The sequence below is a fragment of the Oncorhynchus clarkii genome, chromosome 7 (assembly GCF_045791955.1).
Source record: "Oncorhynchus clarkii lewisi isolate Uvic-CL-2024 chromosome 7, UVic_Ocla_1.0, whole genome shotgun sequence".
Lineage (NCBI taxonomy): Eukaryota > Metazoa > Chordata > Actinopteri > Salmoniformes > Salmonidae > Oncorhynchus > Oncorhynchus clarkii.
The window spans coordinates 73,121,171-73,140,408 of record NC_092153.1 but is presented as its reverse complement, the minus strand read 5'-3'; the positions used below and the strand labels follow the sequence as shown (position 1 = coordinate 73,140,408).

General features: G+C 42.1%; 1 long non-coding RNA gene across 1 annotated transcript; it reads right to left on the bottom strand.

Moving 5' to 3' along the window:
• Positions 1–840: 840 nt before the first annotated feature.
• Positions 841–10,924, bottom strand: LOC139414444 (uncharacterized). Its single transcript, XR_011634879.1, has 6 exons — positions 10,524–10,924; positions 8,260–8,342; positions 2,930–3,115; positions 2,791–2,813; positions 2,596–2,726; positions 841–1,988 (listed from the first exon to the last, which is right to left on the bottom strand). It is a non-coding gene; the product is annotated as an uncharacterized lncRNA (long non-coding RNA).
• Between the last annotated feature and the right edge of the window lie 8,314 nt (positions 10,925–19,238).

The window sequence follows — 19,238 nt, the reverse complement described above, 5'->3', positions numbered from 1 at the left end:
ATGATGTAATAATGAGATATATTCTGGTTTCAGCTCCTCCTCTATAATGCTGATTGTCTGAAAGGAGCAGTATGCTTGTCTTGTTTAGTCATATGTGCTTTCAAGTCTCAGTATTGATGCAGTTTTATCCTGCTCTTCAGAGTTGCTATCTTGTAATGGTAGAAAAAGTTAGATTAACTTTGAGTCCTATATCGTATCCAATGTCAGGACCCGGTTTCCCAAAGTCATCTTAAAGGCTAAGTTCATCATTACAACCACAGGATCCTAAAATCATCTCAATTACTGTAATATGATTTTGGGAAACCGGGCCCTGGTAAACTACACCTATAACTGATGCAAGTTGAATGCTACAGTGTGAGGGACTTTACCCAGGACAGCTGGCATGAATTCACTGTCAAAGTAAGTCACATGTAAAGTATTTTGATGACCTATCACTACTCACACAAACAAACATGAACACACACTATGTTTGGAAATAGAAAATCCGCCAGTGGAAAGTCCTTGAATTCAATGCAGTTAGGTTCAGCCAAAGATGCTTTATTTCCTGAATATCCCTCGCTGGGTGAGCGTTATTGGTGACCATTGCCTGACCCTGGCCCGTGACCGTAACCCCCTCTACAGGCTATAACTACATAAAATTGACATTTTATGGGCATTTCTGAAGAAACTTTCTGTGCTTGCTCCAGCTGTCAAAAAGTATGCTATACTAGTGTGAGAAGATTAAATAATGGGATTACCAGTGGGTTAGGATAGTAGTTTGGTGTAACATTATGGTAAGACATGATCAGCTTTTACTGTGCTACATGTAAGCCGTTCCACACTTACAGATAGAAACAAAAAACAATAGCATGTATTTGCTTTAATCATAGAATAAGGAATGACAGTTACAGTATGGCTTTGTATTTATATGTAATTGATCAGCAGTCATGTACATAACTGTATTCTTAAGACAATAAGAGCTAATGATTAACAAATCAAACATATCTACGAAAAATAAATAACAGGTTTATACTCCACTAAGCTTAGACTAAATCAAATCAAATGTTATTGGTGGCATACACATATTTTGCAGATGTTATCGCAGGTGCAGCGAAATGCTTATGTCTCTAGCTCCAACAGTGCAGTAATACCTTACAATAAACACAAATCCCGCCCCCCAAAAAATTAAGCAATATCAGAGTCCGGAATACATATATATAAAAAATAATGGTATGTATAGTCAGTATATGAATAGAAAAGGTGTGTACAGCAGTAGTTATATAGGATGAGCCTTAACTAGAATACAGTATATACATATGAAGTGGGTAAAACATTAGGTAAGTATAATTAAAGTGACTAGTGTTCAATGACTATGTCTTTAAGGTATAGGGCAGAGTACTAGGTGTTTTTGAATGTTACGTTCAAATCGATCAAGTCACTATAATATCTTAACTTGTTTTCAAGCAGTAGCTAGATGGTTGATTCAACATTGTATAGTAAGAAACTATAAGCTCTTAACTATTTTTCCATTGTCATGGCACGATCTTTAGAGGCTTCCGTTTAGAGAAGTTACAAAAGCAAGGAAAGACTGTCTCATTAAAAGTTTGTGTGATTGTGTGTAGTTGTGTTTTATTCTTAGGATCAGAGAATGACAGCTCTCCTCTGTCCCAGTCCAGCTTCACTCTGATCCTCTGGGGTGTCTGTCTCACTGTGAGGGGAATGGTTGGCTTTGGTGGGGATTCTGCTGACTATTCACCTTCAGAATTATAATCCACTGCGTATACGCTGTACAGATTCTGTGATCACACCCAGAGCCCATGCGTTTTCCCCAACCTCAACATCCCAGAAGTGTGTCCCTGAGTTAAAGCCCTCAAAATCCAGGACAAATGCACGATCAAACCTCTCTGTGATGTCAGGAATCTTTTGAGCCACACCGAATCTCACACTGGTCAAATCCTTAGACAGGATGAGACTTGGGTGAGCAGTCTTGGGGTTCAGAGTCACAGAAGCTAGACAGGAAGTAGACTGTCAGACCTGGGTTCAAATACATGATTTATGTATTTGAGTTTTTTCAAAAACATAGCTCAAAACAACTACCCTATTTGAAGTATTGGAATGTCTACTTGTAAAACTCTACCAAAAGGTTTTTGAAAGTGTTGTCAAAGACTTTCCTGTTTCCAAATACATTCCAATATTCTCAAATCACTATATCTAGATCAGTGGATGCTGCTGAGAGAAGGATGGCTCACAATAATGACTAGAACGAAGCGAATGAAATGGCATCAAACAAAAGGAAACCATGTGTTTGAGGTTTTTGATAACATCCCACTCATTCCGTTCCAACCATTACCACGAGCCTGTCCTCCCCAATTAAAGTGCCACCAACCGCCTGTGATCTAAATACTTTTTTAAACATGTATTTTTCAGTAATTGAAGCACTGCATTATATGTAATTGATTCAGGCCTAGACTCTAGAGGGCGCTTTCACGCAACACATTTTTCGTCTTAGTCCAGGACCAAGCAGCGTCTCACAATTGCATACTTTAAAAAAAGGGGCATTTTGTATTCACTTCAGTTAGTAAATAAATGTGTTCATTGTAACATAATCATACTCACTATATTGAAAAACCTCTAACAATTTCCTGCATCTTCACACAGGATCTATGCAGGTTGCCAAGATGCTTGGCCACATGGATCAGTGGTTCTGAAACCTTCTCTGGATTCGGCAGTGTGCACCATCAGTTGTACTGTGGGGTTGGCATAACTTTGTTAAGAACCACAGAGAAGAGAGACAAGAGGCAGATCACTTACCTTTTCACTGTGGCCTTATAGTTCTGCAGAATAACAAAATACCAAATTAATTATACATGTAAACAGTGCAATACATGATATCAAATTAGTTCATCAATAAATGTATCTCAAATAATATCAACAAGTTATTGGTTTTTACATGCAGGAATGAGACGTCTTCTGCTTTCAGCTCCTCTACGGCTCTGTGTCTGAAAGTGATGATATCCCTCCACTGTTCTTCTCTTCCTTCTTCAGAGTAGCTAGTCTGGCTGCCTTGTCCTCTCAAAGTAACTGGTGAAGCTTCTCAAACTCCTTCTCAATCTGCCTCTGTGTCCTGGGCCTGTAGCTGGAGGCCGTGAAAGAAATATGTCAAATATACTTGAATATTGTTACGGTGCGTGAATGAGGACCCAAAAGCGAATCAACTTAAACAGAGCTTCTTTAATTACCAAACATAGGTAGGCTCAGATGGACCGGCAGATTCCGACAGGACAGGACAAGGTTACAGCAAACATGACGACAGTCTGGTTCAGGCATGAATGACACAAACAAACAAGAATCCGACAAGGACAGGAGCAGAAACAGAGAGAGATATAGGGACCTAATCAGAGGGAAAAAAGGGAACAGGTGGGGAACGGGGTGAATGGGTAGTTAGAGGAGACAAGGGACAGCTGGGGGAAAGCGGGGGAGAAAAGGTAACCTAACACGACCAGCAGAGGGAGACAGGGTGAAGGGAAAGGACAGAGACAAGACAACATGACAGTACCCCCCCACTCACCGAGCGCCTCCTGGCGCACTCGAGGAGGAAACCTGGCGGCAACGGAGGAAATCATCAATCAGCGCACGGTCCAGCACGTCCCGAGAGGGAACCCAACTCCTCTCCTCAGGACCGTACCCCTCCCAGTCAACTAGGTACTGATGACCACGGCCCCGAGGACGCATGTCCAAGATTTTACGGACCCTGTAGATAGGTGCGCCCTCGACAAGGATGGGGGGGGGGGGGGGGAAGACGAGCGGGGGCGCGAAGAACGGGCTTAACACAGGAGACATGGAAGACCGGGTGGACGCGACGAAGATATCGCGGAAGAAGAAGTCGCACTGCGACAGGATTAATGACCTGAGAGATACGGAATGGACCAATGAACCGCGGGGTCAACTTGCGAGAAGCCGTCTTAAGGGGAAGGTTCTGAGTGGAGAGCCAAACTCTCTGACCGCGACAATATCTAGGGCTCTTAGTTCTACGCTTATTAGCAGCTCTCACAGTCTGCACCCTATAACGGCAAAGTGCAGACCTGACCCTCTTCCAGGTGCGCTCGCAACGTTGGACAAAAGCCTGAGCGGAGGGGACGCTGGACTCGGCGAACTGAGATGAGAACAACGGAGGCTGGTACCCGAGGCTACTCTGAAAAGGAGATAGCCCGGTCGCAGACGAAGGAAGCGAGTTGTGGGCGTATTCTGCCCAGGGGAGCTGTTCTGACCAAGACGCAGGGTTGCGAAAAGAAAGACTGCGTAAGATGCGACCAATAGTCTGATTGGCCCGTTCTGCTTGACCGTTAGACTGGGGGTGAAAGCCGGAAGAGAGACTGACGGAAGCCCCAATCAAACGGCAAAACTCCCTCCAAAATTGAGACGTGAATTGCGGACCTCTGTCCGAAACGACGTCTGACGGAAGGCCATGAATTCTGAAAACATTCTCGATGATGATTTGTGCCGTCTCTTTAGCAGAAGGAAGCTTAGCAAGGGGAATGAAATGAGCCGCCTTAGAGAACCTATCGACAACCGTAAGAATAACAGTCTTCCCCGCTGACGAAGGCAGTCCGGTGACAAAATCTAAGGCGATGTGAGACCACGGTCGAGAGGGAATAGGAAGCGGCCTGAGACGGCCGGCAGGAGGAGAGTTACCGGACTTAGTCTGCGCGCAGACCGAACAAGCAGCCACGAAACGACGCGTGTCATGCTCCCGGGTGGGCCACCAGAAACGCTGGCGAATGGAAGCAAGCGTACCCCGAACGCCAGGGTGGCCGGCTAACTTGGCAGAGTGAGCCCACTGAAGAACGGCCAGACGAGTAGGAACGGGAACGAAAAGAAGGTTCCTAGGACAAGCGTGCGGCGACGGAGTTTGAGTGAGTGCTTGCTTTACCTGCCTCTCAATTCCCCAGACAGTCAACCCGACAACACGCCCCTCAGGGAGAATCCCCTCGGGGTCAGTGGAGGCTACTGAAGAACTGAAGAGACGAGACAAAGCATCAGGCTTGGTGTTCTTAGAGCCCGGACGATAAGAAATCACGAACTCGAAACGAGCGAAAAACAGCGCCCAACGCGCCTGACGTGCATTAAGTCGTTTGGCAGAACGGATGTACTCAAGGTTCCTATGGTCAGTCCAAACGACAAAAGGAACGGTCGCCCCCTCCAACCACTGTCGCCATTCGCCTAGGGCTAACCGGATGGCGAGCAGTTCGCGGTTACCCACATCATAGTTACGTTCCGACGGCGACAGGCGATGAGAAAAATACGCGCATGGGTGGACCTTGTCGTCAGAGAGGGAGCGCTGAGAAAGGATGGCTCCCACTCCCACCTCTGACGCGTCAACCTCGACAACGAACTGTCTAGAGACGTCAGGTGTAACAAGGATAGGAGCGGATGTAAAACGATTCTTGAGGAGATCAAAAGCTCCCTGGGCGGAAACGGACCACTTAAAGCACGTCTTGACAGAAGTAAGGGCTGTGAGAGGAGCTGCCACCTGACCGAAATTACGGATGAAACGACGATAGAAGTTCGCGAAGCCGAGAAAGCGCTGCAGCTCGACGCGTGACTTAGGGACGGGCCAATCAATGACAGCTTGGACCTTAGCGGGATCCATCTTAATGCCTTCAGCGGAAATAACAGAACCGAGAAATGTGACGGAGGAGGCATGAAAAGTGCACTTCTCAGCCTTCACAAAAAGACAATTCTCTAAAAGGCGCTGGAGGACACGTCGAACGTGCTGAACATGAATCTGGAGTGACGGTGAAAAAAATCAGGATATCGTCAAGGTAAACGAAAACAAAGATGTTCAGCATGTCTCTCAGGACATCATTGACTAATGCCTGAAAGACAGCTGGAGCGTTAGCGAGGCCGAAAGGAAGAACCCGGTATTCAAAGTGCCCTAACGGAGTGTTAAACGCCGTCTTCCACTCGTCCCCCTCCCTGATGCGCACGAGATGGTAAGCGTTACGAAGGTCCAACTTAGTGAAAAACCTGGCTCCCTGCAGGATCTCGAAGGCTGAAGACATAAGAGGAAGCGGATAACGATTCTTCACTGTTATGTCATTCAGCCCTCGATAATCTATGCAGGGGCGCAGAGACCCGTCCTTCTTCTTGACAAAAAAAAACCCCGCTCCGGCGGGAGAGGAGGAGGGGACTATGGTACCGGCGTCAAGAGCTACAGACAAATAATCTTCGAGAGCCTTACGTTCGGGAGCCGACAGAGAGTATAGTCTACCCCGGGGGGGGGTGGTTCCCGGAAGGAGATCAATACTACAATCATACGACCGGTGTGGAGGAAGAGAGGTGGCCCTGGACCGACTGAACACCGTGCGCAGATCGTGATATTCCTCCGGCACCCCTGTCAAATCACCAGGCTCCTCCTGTGAAGAAGAGACAGAGGAAACAGGAGGGATAGCAGACATTAAACATTTCACATGACAAGAGACGTTCCAGGAGAGGATAGAATTACTAGACCAATTAATGGAAGGATTATGACAAACTAGCCAGGGATGGCCCAAAACAACAGGTGTAAAAGGTGAACGAAAAATTAAAAAAGAAATGGTTTCACTATGATTACCAGAAACAGTGAGGGTTAAAGGTAGCGTCTCACGCTGAATCCTGGGGAGAGGACTACCATCCAGGGCGAACAAGGCCGTGGGCTCCTTTAACTGTCTGAGAGGAATGTCATGTTCCCGAGCCCAGGTCTCGTCCATAAAACAGCCCTCCGCCCCAGAGTCTATTAAGGCACTGCAGGAAGCTGACGAACCGGTCCAGCGTAGATGGACCGACAAGGTAGTGCAGGATCTTGAAGGAGAGACAGGAGTAGTAGCGCTCACCAGTAGCCCTCCGCTTACTGATGAGCTCTGGCTTTTACTGGACATGAAGTGACAAAATGACCAGCAGAACCGCAATAGAGACAGAGGCGGTTGGTGATTCTCCGTTCCCTCTCCTTAGTCGAGATGCGGATACCTCCCAGCTGCATAGGCTCAGCACCCGAGCCGGCAGAGGAAGATGGTAGTGATGCGGAGAGGGGGGCAACGGAGAACGCGAGCTCCTTTCCACGAGCTCGGTGACGAAGATCAACCCGTCGCTCAATGCGAATAGCGCGTTCAATCAAGGAATCCACGCTGGAAGGAACCTCCCGGGAGAGAATCTCATCCTTTACCTCTGCGCGGAGACCCTCCAGAAAACGAGCGAGCAAGGCCGGCTCGTTCCAGCCACTGGAGGCAGCAAGAGTGCGAAACTCAATAGAGTAGTCTGTTATGGATCGATTACCTTGACATAGGGAAGACAGGGCCCTGGAAGCCTCCTCCCCAAAAACAGATCGATCAAAAACCCGTATCATCTCCTCCTTAAAGTCCTGATACTGGTTAGTACACTCAGCCCTTGCCTCCCAGATTGCCGTGCCCCACTCACGAGCCCGTCCAGTAAGGAGAGATATGACGTAGGCGACACGAGCAGTGCTCCTGGAGTAAGTGTTGGGCTGGAGAGAAAACACAATATCACACTGGGTGAGGAACGAGCGGCATTCAGTGGGCTCCCCAGAGTAACACGGCGGGTTATTGATTCTGGGCTCCGGAGATTCGAAAGCCCTGGAAGTGGCCGGTGGATCGAGGCGGAGATGGTGAACCTGTTCTGTGAGGTTGGAGACTTGGGTGGCCAGGGTCTCAACGGCATGTCGAGCAGCAGACAATTCCTGCTCGTGTCTGCCTAGCATCGCTCCCTGGATCTCGACGGCTGAGTGGAGAGGATCCGAAGTCGCTGGGTCCATTCTTGGTCGGATTCTTCTGTTACGGTGCGTGAATGAGGACCCAAAAGCGAATCAACTTAAACAGAGCTTCTTTAATTACCAAACATAGGTAGGCTCAGATGGACCGGCAGATTCCGACAGGACAGGACAAGGTTACAGCAAACATGACGACAGTCTGGTTCAGGCATGAATGACACAAACAAACAAGAATCCGACAAGGACAGGAGCAGAAACAGAGAGAGATATAGGGACCTAATCAGAGGGAAAAAAGGGAACAGGTGGGGAACGGGGTGAATGGGTAGTTAGAGGAGACAAGGGACAGCTGGGGGAAAGCGGGGGAGAAAAGGTAACCTAACACGACCAGCAGAGGGAGACAGGGTGAAGGGAAAGGACAGAGACAAGACAACATGACAAATATAACTACCATTCTTACATTCAGTACACAAACTCACTTCTGCGCAGTTGTATTGAACAGCATTATTCAGCAAACTCACCTTAATTTATGTTTCATCACAGGTTAGTTTTACTTCTTTAAAGACCTTCAACTTTCACAGCAGCTTAGAATGATGGTACAGGGCTTCAATGGAGTTGTGAGTTCCGCATGGAATGAAAAATGGACACTACTTTGAAGAAAGTCTATTTGGGTTTTTATTACTTTATATAAATATGCTGGTATAAAATGTCCAAACCTCAGCAGATAAAGGTTGTAGTCATAAATGTATTGTCTTATAGTGTTTGTGAGTAGTGAACTACAGGTAATTCAACTAGTAAATTGAATTACGTTTTGCAGTAGCTTCGTGGTAGTTTAACTAAATTCAAATCTTGGTAGTGTTTTCAGTAGTTCATTACTTAGTGGTGTATCTAACTACTAAAGAACGACACTACTTTTTTTTGCTAAAATGTAATATGGGTGAAGTAGGCAAGAATTCCCTTTCTTTTTCGACATCAGACCTGTCTTATTCTCTCACTTGATACACTGTGTGTGAAACACTGTATACATCTGTCATTCTCATTGAAAGCAAGTCTAAGTAGCAGTAGCTCTGTTCTATGTGTGCTATTTCTATCCTTCTCGTTCTGGCTGAAATTACATTTTTGCATCTACCTATCAATTCTGAGATTTGTTGGTATTTTGGCCCATTAATATTAGTATGTTCAAAAAGTAAACATAAAAATGTCAAATTTGGTTTATTTATCCTTACATATATTCTCCAGACTTGCCCAATTTATTTTAAATCAGATTTTATTTTAAACAATTTGACATATGTCTTTAGTATTTTACAGATTGAAAGCTGAAAACAGTATTCATCCACAATCTGTTCTGGACAAGTCTGGTCCTGAAGTGTCTTAACAAAATGAAACAATATTATTTTGTCTGACTTCATCCGGTGTCCAGAAAAAGGGATTTGCTAAAATGCAAATACTGTATGTGCATATTTAATCTGATATCACCACATGTGCATATTTTAATACAATATGCTCTTTAATTACTTTTTACTTGTATTTCTTATTCTTATCCGTATTTTTTAAAACTGCATTGTTGGTTTGGTGCTGTAAGTAAGCATTTCACTGTAAGGCCTACACCTGTTGTATTTGGTGCATGTGACTAATAACATTTTATTTTGATTTGACAATATTTCAGAGAAATTTTAATACAAAAACTATCAAATTTGTGTCTACATTCAACTGGTAAAACCTGATTGCGATATGATTATGGAGGACAAATACCCTCAGGTGCGGTGGCTGGCCTTAAGTTTCGTTTTTGCGTCTTTTACTTTCGGTTTTGTACACCAGCTTCAAACACTGAACATGTTTGGTTATACCATGGCATTGTTGAATACTCGTTTCTGATTGGCAGTATAGAGCGTGCATATTTAAACGGTATAATTCAATAACTATAGTTCATTCTTACATGTTATATGTTTGAGCTGCTTTTGAAAGCAAACGTCAAATTGCTTTCTTAACAGCAAGCTGGGACTGATGGTTTGGTTATCTAAACTAGCGAGTCTGATTGTTTGTTTGTCTGTTTGTTTACCAAGGCAACTACTGTGTATCTCGTAAACTTTCTAGCTACTTCACTGGACGTTGAATGTGTTAAATTACAGCCATTGTATGAAAGGGATAATAAATTCGTGGCTCTGCGTTCTCTGGGAAATAATGCAACTCCGTAGAAGGTTAGTTACACTCCGCTGGCGCGTGGTGGAACACCTTCCACGTTGTTCATTATTTTGCATAGAACGCATAACCTCTTGTTGATTAACCCTTAATGTTACTTATTGAAAATATATTTCACAGCGGCTTAGAATGATGGTACAATGACTTTCTACACTTGCTTATTTTGTCACAAACTGATATTAGGCTAACTAATATCTGACTCCAGTGATCTGTTCTTGCAATTTAGTCTATGACATTTACATATTTCACGAAGTAGTGAAATACTTTTTCAAACATTACTTTATTTAGCATTCAATGTAGCTTAACTTTTTCCAGTGTTAAGTAATTGTTAGCTTTGGTAAACTACAGTATAATTTCAGAGTAGCTTCCCCTACTTTATAATTCTGTGCAGCTTCATTGATGGGACAGAACTTGTGGATTGCATGTTGATGTTTTTTAAAAGTATGACACACCAAACACACTGGCTGTTTATCATACCAACAGAAAGGTTCGAGTTTCTCGCCATGCAGACCGCAGAGCACCTTAGACCCTCTCATCTGAGAAGCCCACACACAACTTCTTTAAAACCAGGTTAAGGAGGTTCTACCTTTGAGGACATTCCCGAGATGCCTTTTTGTCTCCATAATTCCTTCAGACAGTCTATACAGAAGATGTGGCTACTCTACAAGAGTATGGGATAAATCATCTTATTGGAGAGAATGTTTGGAAGCGATTTTCTTTAAGAAATCCCACCCTTTCACGATATTCTGTAATGGCCTCTGAAGGAAGCAGTATACTTCAGTTTTGTTTAGTCAGACGTGATTTCAAATCTCAGTATTGATGCAGTTTCTGTTCAGAGTTGCTATCTTGTAGTTGTAGAACGTTGGTTACACCGTATCGTATGTACAACTTTTAGCCGATACAAATATAAATATCCCCCAAACTCTTCCCGAATGACACTTCAAACAAAAACTAGTCATCCCCCATTTTTTGTTTCCTGCAGGGGGCGGAACTGCTTCTTCTTCTTTGACATTATGGCGCTTACACATTTTGTTTGTGCATGCCGCCACCTACTGAGCGGGAGATCACATTTACATTTTAGTCATTTAGCAGACGCTCTTATCCAGAGCAACTTAACAGTAGTGAGTTCATATATTTTCATATGTATTCATACTGGTCCACCGTGGGAATCAAACCCACAACCCTGGCGTTGCAAGTGCCATAATCTACCAACACAGGACCATGTTACATTTTGTGACACAAAAATACAGTGGTGTAAAGTACTTAAAGTAAAAATAGTTGAAAGTACTACTTGAGTGTTTTTTAGGGGCATCTGCACTTTACATTACTATTTATATTTTTGACAACTTTTATTTTTACTCCACTACATTCCTAAAGAAAATTATGTACTTTCTACTCCGTACATTTCCCCTAACAACCACTATTCCATAACAATAAAAACATTCCATTACTTTAACCCTAACTGATAATACATCTGGCTGACTGCCTGGGAGGGGCTGGACTCTTTCTTCAACACTTCTTACCTCTTCTGCAGTAAAATCTCATACACCCAAGTACTTCTCTGCAGCTGCCATCACAACATATACAGTGGGGCAAAAAAGTATTTAGTCAGCCACCAATTGTGCAAGTTCTCCCACTTAAAAAGATGAGAGAGGCCTGTAATTTTCATCATAGGTACACTTCAACTATGACAGACAAAATGAGGGAAAAAAATCCATAAAATCACATTGTAGGATTTTTAATGAATTTATTTGCGAATTATGGTGGAAAATAAGTATTTGGTCACCTACAAACAAGCAAGATTTCTGGCTCTCACAGACCTGTAACTTCTTTAAGAGGCTCCTCTGTCCTCCACTCGTTACCTGTATTAACGGCACCTGTTTGTAACTTGTTATCAGTATAAAAGACACCTGTCCACAACCTCAAACAGTCACACTCCAAACTCCACTATGGCCAAGACCAAAGAGCTGTCAAAGGACACCAGAAACAAAATTGTAGACCTGCACCAGGCTGGGAAGACTGAATCTGCAATAGGTAAGCAGCTTGGTTTGAAGAAATCAACTGTGGGAGCAATTATTAGGAAATGGAAGACATACAAGACCACTGATAATCTCCCTCGATCTGGGGCTCCACGCAAGATCTCACCCCGTGGGGTCAAAATGATCACAAGAACGGTGAGCAAAAATCCCAGAACCACACGGGGGGACCTAGTGAATGACCTGCAGAGAAAATTACAGGCCTCTCTCATCTTTTTAAGTGGGATAACTTGCACAATTGGTGGCTGACTAAATACTTTTTTGCCCCACTGTATTTTCTGTGATTCTGTGAGCATGGCAATGAATACTAAGAAGCCAACCTTACTGAAGCACAAATTCACAATGTACCCATCCCTTGACCCATCATCCTGTACTCTGTTCACTGCCTCAGCATATGACACCTTGTATTCTACTCTGACATTGGCAACCTCAACCGGTCTCTCTCGCACTGGACACTTCTGATCCCCAGCAACATGGGCACCCCATGACTCCGTTTTCTCCCACCAATACTACACATTCATTTGGCCCATGACCTCCTGCACAATTCTCACATCTCGGGAATCTCTGTCCTACACACTATAGCAACATGACCATAAGCTTGGCATCTGAAACACCTTAGTGGGTTCGGCACAAAAGCTCTCACGGGATAACTTGACATATCCTAACATGACTTTGTCAGGTAAAGACAGACAGTGTCTTCTGAGTTTCCTCATGCTTGCCACCGGGTCTGTGTAGCACAAACGGCGGGAGTCACAGACACAGGGAATCTTCCATTTCAGTTGCTCCACCTCAACACTTAACCGCCACCCCAGTAATCACTCCTTTCAAAGGTACCCTGCTCCAGAGAGCAAAGCAAGTCACAGGTCTTCTTCCTCAACACACATCTTCCCTCTGCACTCCGCTCTTCTCCTTCTTCCAAGCTGTCCATTACCACACTCTTGCCGTGCCTTGATCCACTATATTGTTTGCACAACACGCAGTAATGTCCTTTCTCCAATACCCAACTTCTGTTCCTTAGCCCAATTTACTAGTCTAGGAAAACTCTGGCCTCTCCATGCTCGCAAGCAGTGGTGTAAAGTACTTACAGTAAGTAAAAATACTTTACAGTACTTAAGTAGTTTTGAGGTATCTGTACTTTACTATTTATATTTTTGGCAACTTTTACTTTTACTTCACCACATTCCTAAAGAAAATAATGTACTTTTTACTCCATACATTTTCCCTGACACCGAAAAGTACTCAGTACATTTTGACAGGACAATGGTCCAATTCACACACTTATCAAGAGAACAGCCCTGGTCATCCCTACTGCCTCTGATCTGGCGGACTCACTAAACACAAATGCTTCGTTTGTAAATTGTGTTGGAGTAAGCCCCTGACTATCTGAAATAAATACAAAACAAAAACAAAACACTTCTGGTTTGCTTAATATAAGGAATTTAAAATTATTTTTACATTTACTTTTGATACTTAAGTATATTTAAAACCAAATACTTTAAAACTTTTACTCAAGCAGTATTTCACTGAGTAACTTTCTCTTTTACTTGAGTTATTTTCTATTAAGGTATGACAATTGAGTACTTTTTCCACCACTGCTCGCAAGACAAATAACCAGATGGGTTTTCCTAGTCGATCACCAAACATTACTGTAAAAAAAAACACCTCACAAGTCATACAACAAATGATCAGTGTGATCATATACCTAACATTTTTAAATACAATTTCAAAATGGTCAGAGAATAACAACATTGGTAGGGAAATTCAAGTGTAGCCAATGTGCAGTGATAATGTATTGGGCCAATTGCTAAAGAACTGTTTTTAATTGGATGCATTTTGACTCAGGAAGTGATGTTGACTCACAAAAAGGTTGGTGACCATTGCCTTAAATAGTCTCATCGGTTGTTAAAGAGCAGGATTTTAATGAACTGATTTTAGCTCTGAAAGACTCCAATAAGTGTCCAATTATATCAGGGCTGTGCCTTCGCTGGGCCACAACAGCAAAAAATTCAGCAGGTTACTGGCATTATACATCTGGCTAAAAGACTACCGTAGCTATGTTGGCATAACTTTTATACATAACTTTGACACCTTTTGGAAACAGAAGATGCTCTACACAGGAATGACTGAGTCCATCCAAATCATCTTGATGCCTGGACCCTGTCTGCACATTTCAAGGCCGCGTTGAGACAATTATTTACCAGTGACCCAAGCCCTGCTCTGATAATTGTGTCGCTGAGCTGTTGTAGTGCTGCTGTAAATGTACATTTTCCCAGGAGTGTTGTCAGTCACAATGTCAGTAACCTGATTCATGTTCCTCTTAATGCCTCTGTCAATTCGACAGCTACTGTCAGCAGTAATCATGGACCTATGAACCTGAGGTATACTGTTAGCACTGAGACTGTTCGGAAACCCACTGTGAGCAGGTCACCCCACACTATCAGCTCAAATATCAATATCACTGTAATGTCTACCTCTGATAAGCCTCCCAGCAAAACAATAAAAACAATAAAGAAACTCAGAAAAACACTAAAAATATCCCACATTAACACATGTAGCCTAAGCAACAAGGTTTTAATGAAATAGATAACTTCGTAGAAACAGAGAGCATACTAAGCTGTAAAGCTTAGAGAGGGTATGATGTCAAATGCTGTTGAAGTAATATGGCTACAGGTTCACCTACCTCACCTAAAGCCTATTCATGTGGGAAGTTGCTGTAGACCATCACCAAGTGTTAACAGTCAGTAGCTGGATAATATGTGTGAAATGCTTGATAACGTATGTGACATCAACAGAGAGGTACTGTACATTTTCTGGGTGACCTAAATATTGACTGTCTATCATCAAGCTGTTCACTCAAGAAAAAGCTTCAAGCTGTTACCAGTGCCTCCAACCTGTTTCAGGTTATCAGTTAACCTACCAGGGTATTTACCAACAGCATCCATGTGTATTGATCACATCTGTACTAATGCTGCAGAGGTCAGCTCTAAAACAGTATCCACAACTAACCGATGTAGTGATCATAATATAGTAGACATATCTAGGAAAAACAAACTTCCAAAGGCTGAGCCTAATTGAATGTAGAAGAGGTCATACAAGAGGTTTTGTAGTGATTCCTATGTTGAAGATGTAAAGAATATTTGCTGGTCTGTATTTGTACAATGGATCCCCATTAGTTCCTGCCAAGGCAGCAGCTGCTCTTCCTGGGCTCCAGCAAAATGAAGGCAGTTATACAATTTTAAAAAATATTACAATGCATTTCACAACAGATTTCACAACACATTAAATGTGTGCCCTCAGGTCACTAATCTACTACCACATATCTACAAAACAAAATCTGTGTGTATAGTGCATATGTTATCATCCGTGTGTATGCATGTGTCTGTGCCTGTGTGTGTCTCATCACAGTCCCCGCTGTTCCATAAGGTGTATTTGTATCCGTTTTTTAAATCTAATTCTACTGCTTGCATCAGTTACTTGATTTGGAATAGAGTTCCATGTAGCCATGGCTCTATGTAGTCCTGTGTGCCTCCAATAGTCTGTTCTGGACTTGGGGACTGTGAAGAGACGTCTGGTCGCATATCCAGTCCTTAATTTGAGCCGGATCCTGTTCCACCTCTCCGTTTTGGACTATTTTGTTCTGGAACCTATCCGGTACCTCTTGTGGCATGAAAATTCATTTTCACTTTTCGCAAAGTAATTTTTTTATTTAAAGTGATTGAAGTTTATTCGAGTTGACTTTTCATTAATTCTCCTGCCCCCACAAAACAGGTTATGTGAAAAAGTCCATTTTCAGCCCTGGCCTAATATTCTATAAATTGATTCGGGTTTGGTCCCGGGTTTATGGTTTGCGCAAAATTGTAACCTATGTTTGAGACCAAAGCTTGGTCTTGGCTGTGTTAGAAGCACACAAGTAACTCTTACATAACTACAATGAGATTAACTTTGTATGATCTCTCTCCCTCTCTGCTCTGATAGACATGAGCCTGCAACTCTTATCTCTCCAGCGTTGCACTTAATTAATTTTCTTATAGAATCAAAGTCGCGCGTAGGGTTCTGAAGGAACTGCAGCGCCCCTGATCAATTGAAATACATTTCCCAAAATTATAGAATTACTGCTGTCTGTTCAGAATTCAATTAAATCATTCAGAATAGCCTTCTACACCATGAGAAGGACGATAATTCACCCACAGAGGATCAATAGCTTAATCTTTTTTTAATAGCCTAGCTGTGGATTGTAGCCCAATAACAAGGAATAGACTATAGTCGGGAACATGCTACAATGTAGGAGAAAAAGCAGCATGCAGACAAAATAGAACTTTTGCAATATTTGAAATACAATCGGGGAAAACACAGGTTGGAAAGCTCACTGGTTACCATAACAACACCCACCCATAGCCTTTCCTTCCAGTTCTATGCTGCCAATGACTGGAATGAATTGCAAAAATAGCTGAAGTTGGAGATCTCCCTCATTAAATTTAAGCATCAGCTATCTGTACAGTTTACCGATCGCTGCAGCTGTACACAGCCCATCTGTTAATAGCCCATCCAACTACCTACCTCATCCCCATATTGTTTCATTTACTTTTTTGCACACCAGTATTTCTACTTGCACATCATCATCTGCACATCTATAACTCCAGTGTTAATTTTCTAAATTGTAATTACTTCACCACTATTGGCCTATTTATTGCCTTACCTTCTTTCGCCATTTGCACACACTGTATATAGACTTTTTCTATTGTGTTATTGACTGTACGTTTGTTTATCCCATGTGTAACTGTGTTGTTGATTGTGTCACACTGCTTTGCTTTATCTTGGCCAGGTCTCAGTTGTAAATGAGAACTTGTTCTCAACTGGCCTACCTGGTTAAATAATGGTGAAATATATATATTTTTTTAATCAGCTAATGTCACTTTTTGTGTTAACCTCAGAGCTTATTTTCACCGTTAATTTATCCCATAGGAATGAATGGCTGAACAAACCAGAATTCATGAATGGCTGAACAAACTAGTTTCATTTCCAGTTTTTAGGTTGAGGATGACCAAAGACAGTACAGTATAAATTCTATGGCATTACAGTCATTTGACCCATCCTACCCTTGCACCTTGACTTTCTGATTAGTTTAACGCGGCACGTGTTTAATTTAACACGGCATGTGTATAAGTACAACCAGTTAGCACATTTCCAAGTTTCCTAGTTACGACCAAGCCAGTTGGCTGACGAGACGGCACTTTTTCTGAAAGACGCTAACCAAATTCCCATATCGATCAATGTGATACAATCCTTTTCCAAAGCGTCTGGTCTATATCTTAACATTAATAAATGTGAACTCATGGCTGTCAAAGATTGTGTGACACCTTCATATTATGGTATTCCAGTAAAAGAATAACTTACATATTTAGGCATAACCATTACAAAGAATTTGATTCCTTATCATGTCTTCTCTACTTTTGGTGGCCAACTTCATGTTGGTTTGCAATTATAATATTGACAAAGTTCCAGTGAAACGTTCTGCTTTTCATCGGCAGGTTTTCTTGTCATGGTCCTTAATTTATAAGCATCATTTTTCTCCACACAGATATATTTGGAATAATCGGGATATATTGTATAAAAATACTTTTTTGTTTTTAGAATATTGGTCCTGAAATAATATCCTATTGGTGAGCCAACTTGTAAATGCAGAGGGTCTTTTACCACATTATACGGAATTCTTATCACTTTACAAGGTCCCTCTAACACCTAAAGATTTTGCAATTGTTTTAGATGCCATTCCCTCAGGTGTTGCTTTATTATTCAGGAACGTGTCAAGACCTGACCCTCAGAGCCTACCTTCCATTGACCCTGTTGACTCATCAGTAGGAAAGATTTGTTTCTCTTTTGGTCCATTCAACAATGCACCGTGTTTCAGCAGGATGTTGTATCTATATACCGTATGTCATGCCTTATTGGAATGGATTTATTGATAATATCTATTGGAAAAAAGTTTGGATGTTGCCACACACATACCTACTTGTTCAAAAAATTAAGGAAGTTTCCTTTAAAATTATTCATAAATATTATCCTGCCAACCACAATATGAAGAAGTTTAAGGAAACCATAAACTCAAAATATTCATTTTGTAATGACCACCCAGAAACAGTGTTGCATCTTGTTTGGCATTGTATTCATGTAAGATAACCGTGGCAAGACATCAGTAGGTTTATAATTGAACACATTTATGAAGATCTTACACTATTGTGGAGAGATGTAATGCTTGGATTCTTTACCTACAATAGAAATAAGCTGAAACATTTTTATGTAATTCATTTAATTATTCTTTTGGCCAAATGTCATATTCACAAATGTAAATTTACAAACAAAACGCCACATTTTCTTACCTTACAAAAAGAAATTGAACTGCATTTTAAGACAATTAAATACACTACTAACAAAAAAGCTGTTAGAATTATAAGTGTATGTACGTCCCTTAAAGTCCTTGTGTAATGTGATATTTTACCCCTTAGCCCCGCCCCAAGCCCAATTGTTCTTTGTATATTATTTATACTTCCTGTATTGATTTGTTGTTAATAATAATAATAATAATAATAATAAATAGTTACGAACTTAACGTGAACGCGACATCTATCCCACTCAAAAGGGCTGTATATGTCAGCTGCAACATAACCAGGGCCGGAAGCAATACCATCATGAACATGCAGCATACACACTTGCAGCGCAGCTAGCTAGGCTAATTGAACTTTCCTAGTTGTATGCCGTATTATGTCCAGCAGAAACCAGTATTCGTCTTCTACATTTACGAACCGTAATGCCTTTATTGGTTCAATGTAGCTAGCTAGCTAACAGATAGCCTAACTATGCTGACGTTAGCTGGATGGTGACGTTCGCTTGCTAGGAGAAACCCTCAGCTAGCGATTAAAATTGTGAAAATAGAATCGAGGACGAATTAATTCATAAGATCGGTGTTATTTTTTAGCTGTACGTAGATAACTAGCAGAAAACTAGGAGGGGAAAGCTAGCTACTGTTGCTGCTCTATTCAGTAGCTGGTCAACTAGATAATTAGTTTGCTAGCTAACCATGTCTTTTTCTTTTGCCCTCATTCAGGCTTGTATCTTTTTGCAATTCCACGTTGTAAATTACTGCTGTCAAAGCTGCAACTATAAACTTGAATTGCGTTAATAAAACACGAGGAGCGAGCAATTTGTTTCCAGGGTAGAATAGCAACGACTGCATAACAGCACTAGTTGTAGAGGTTTAAGCCGAGAGC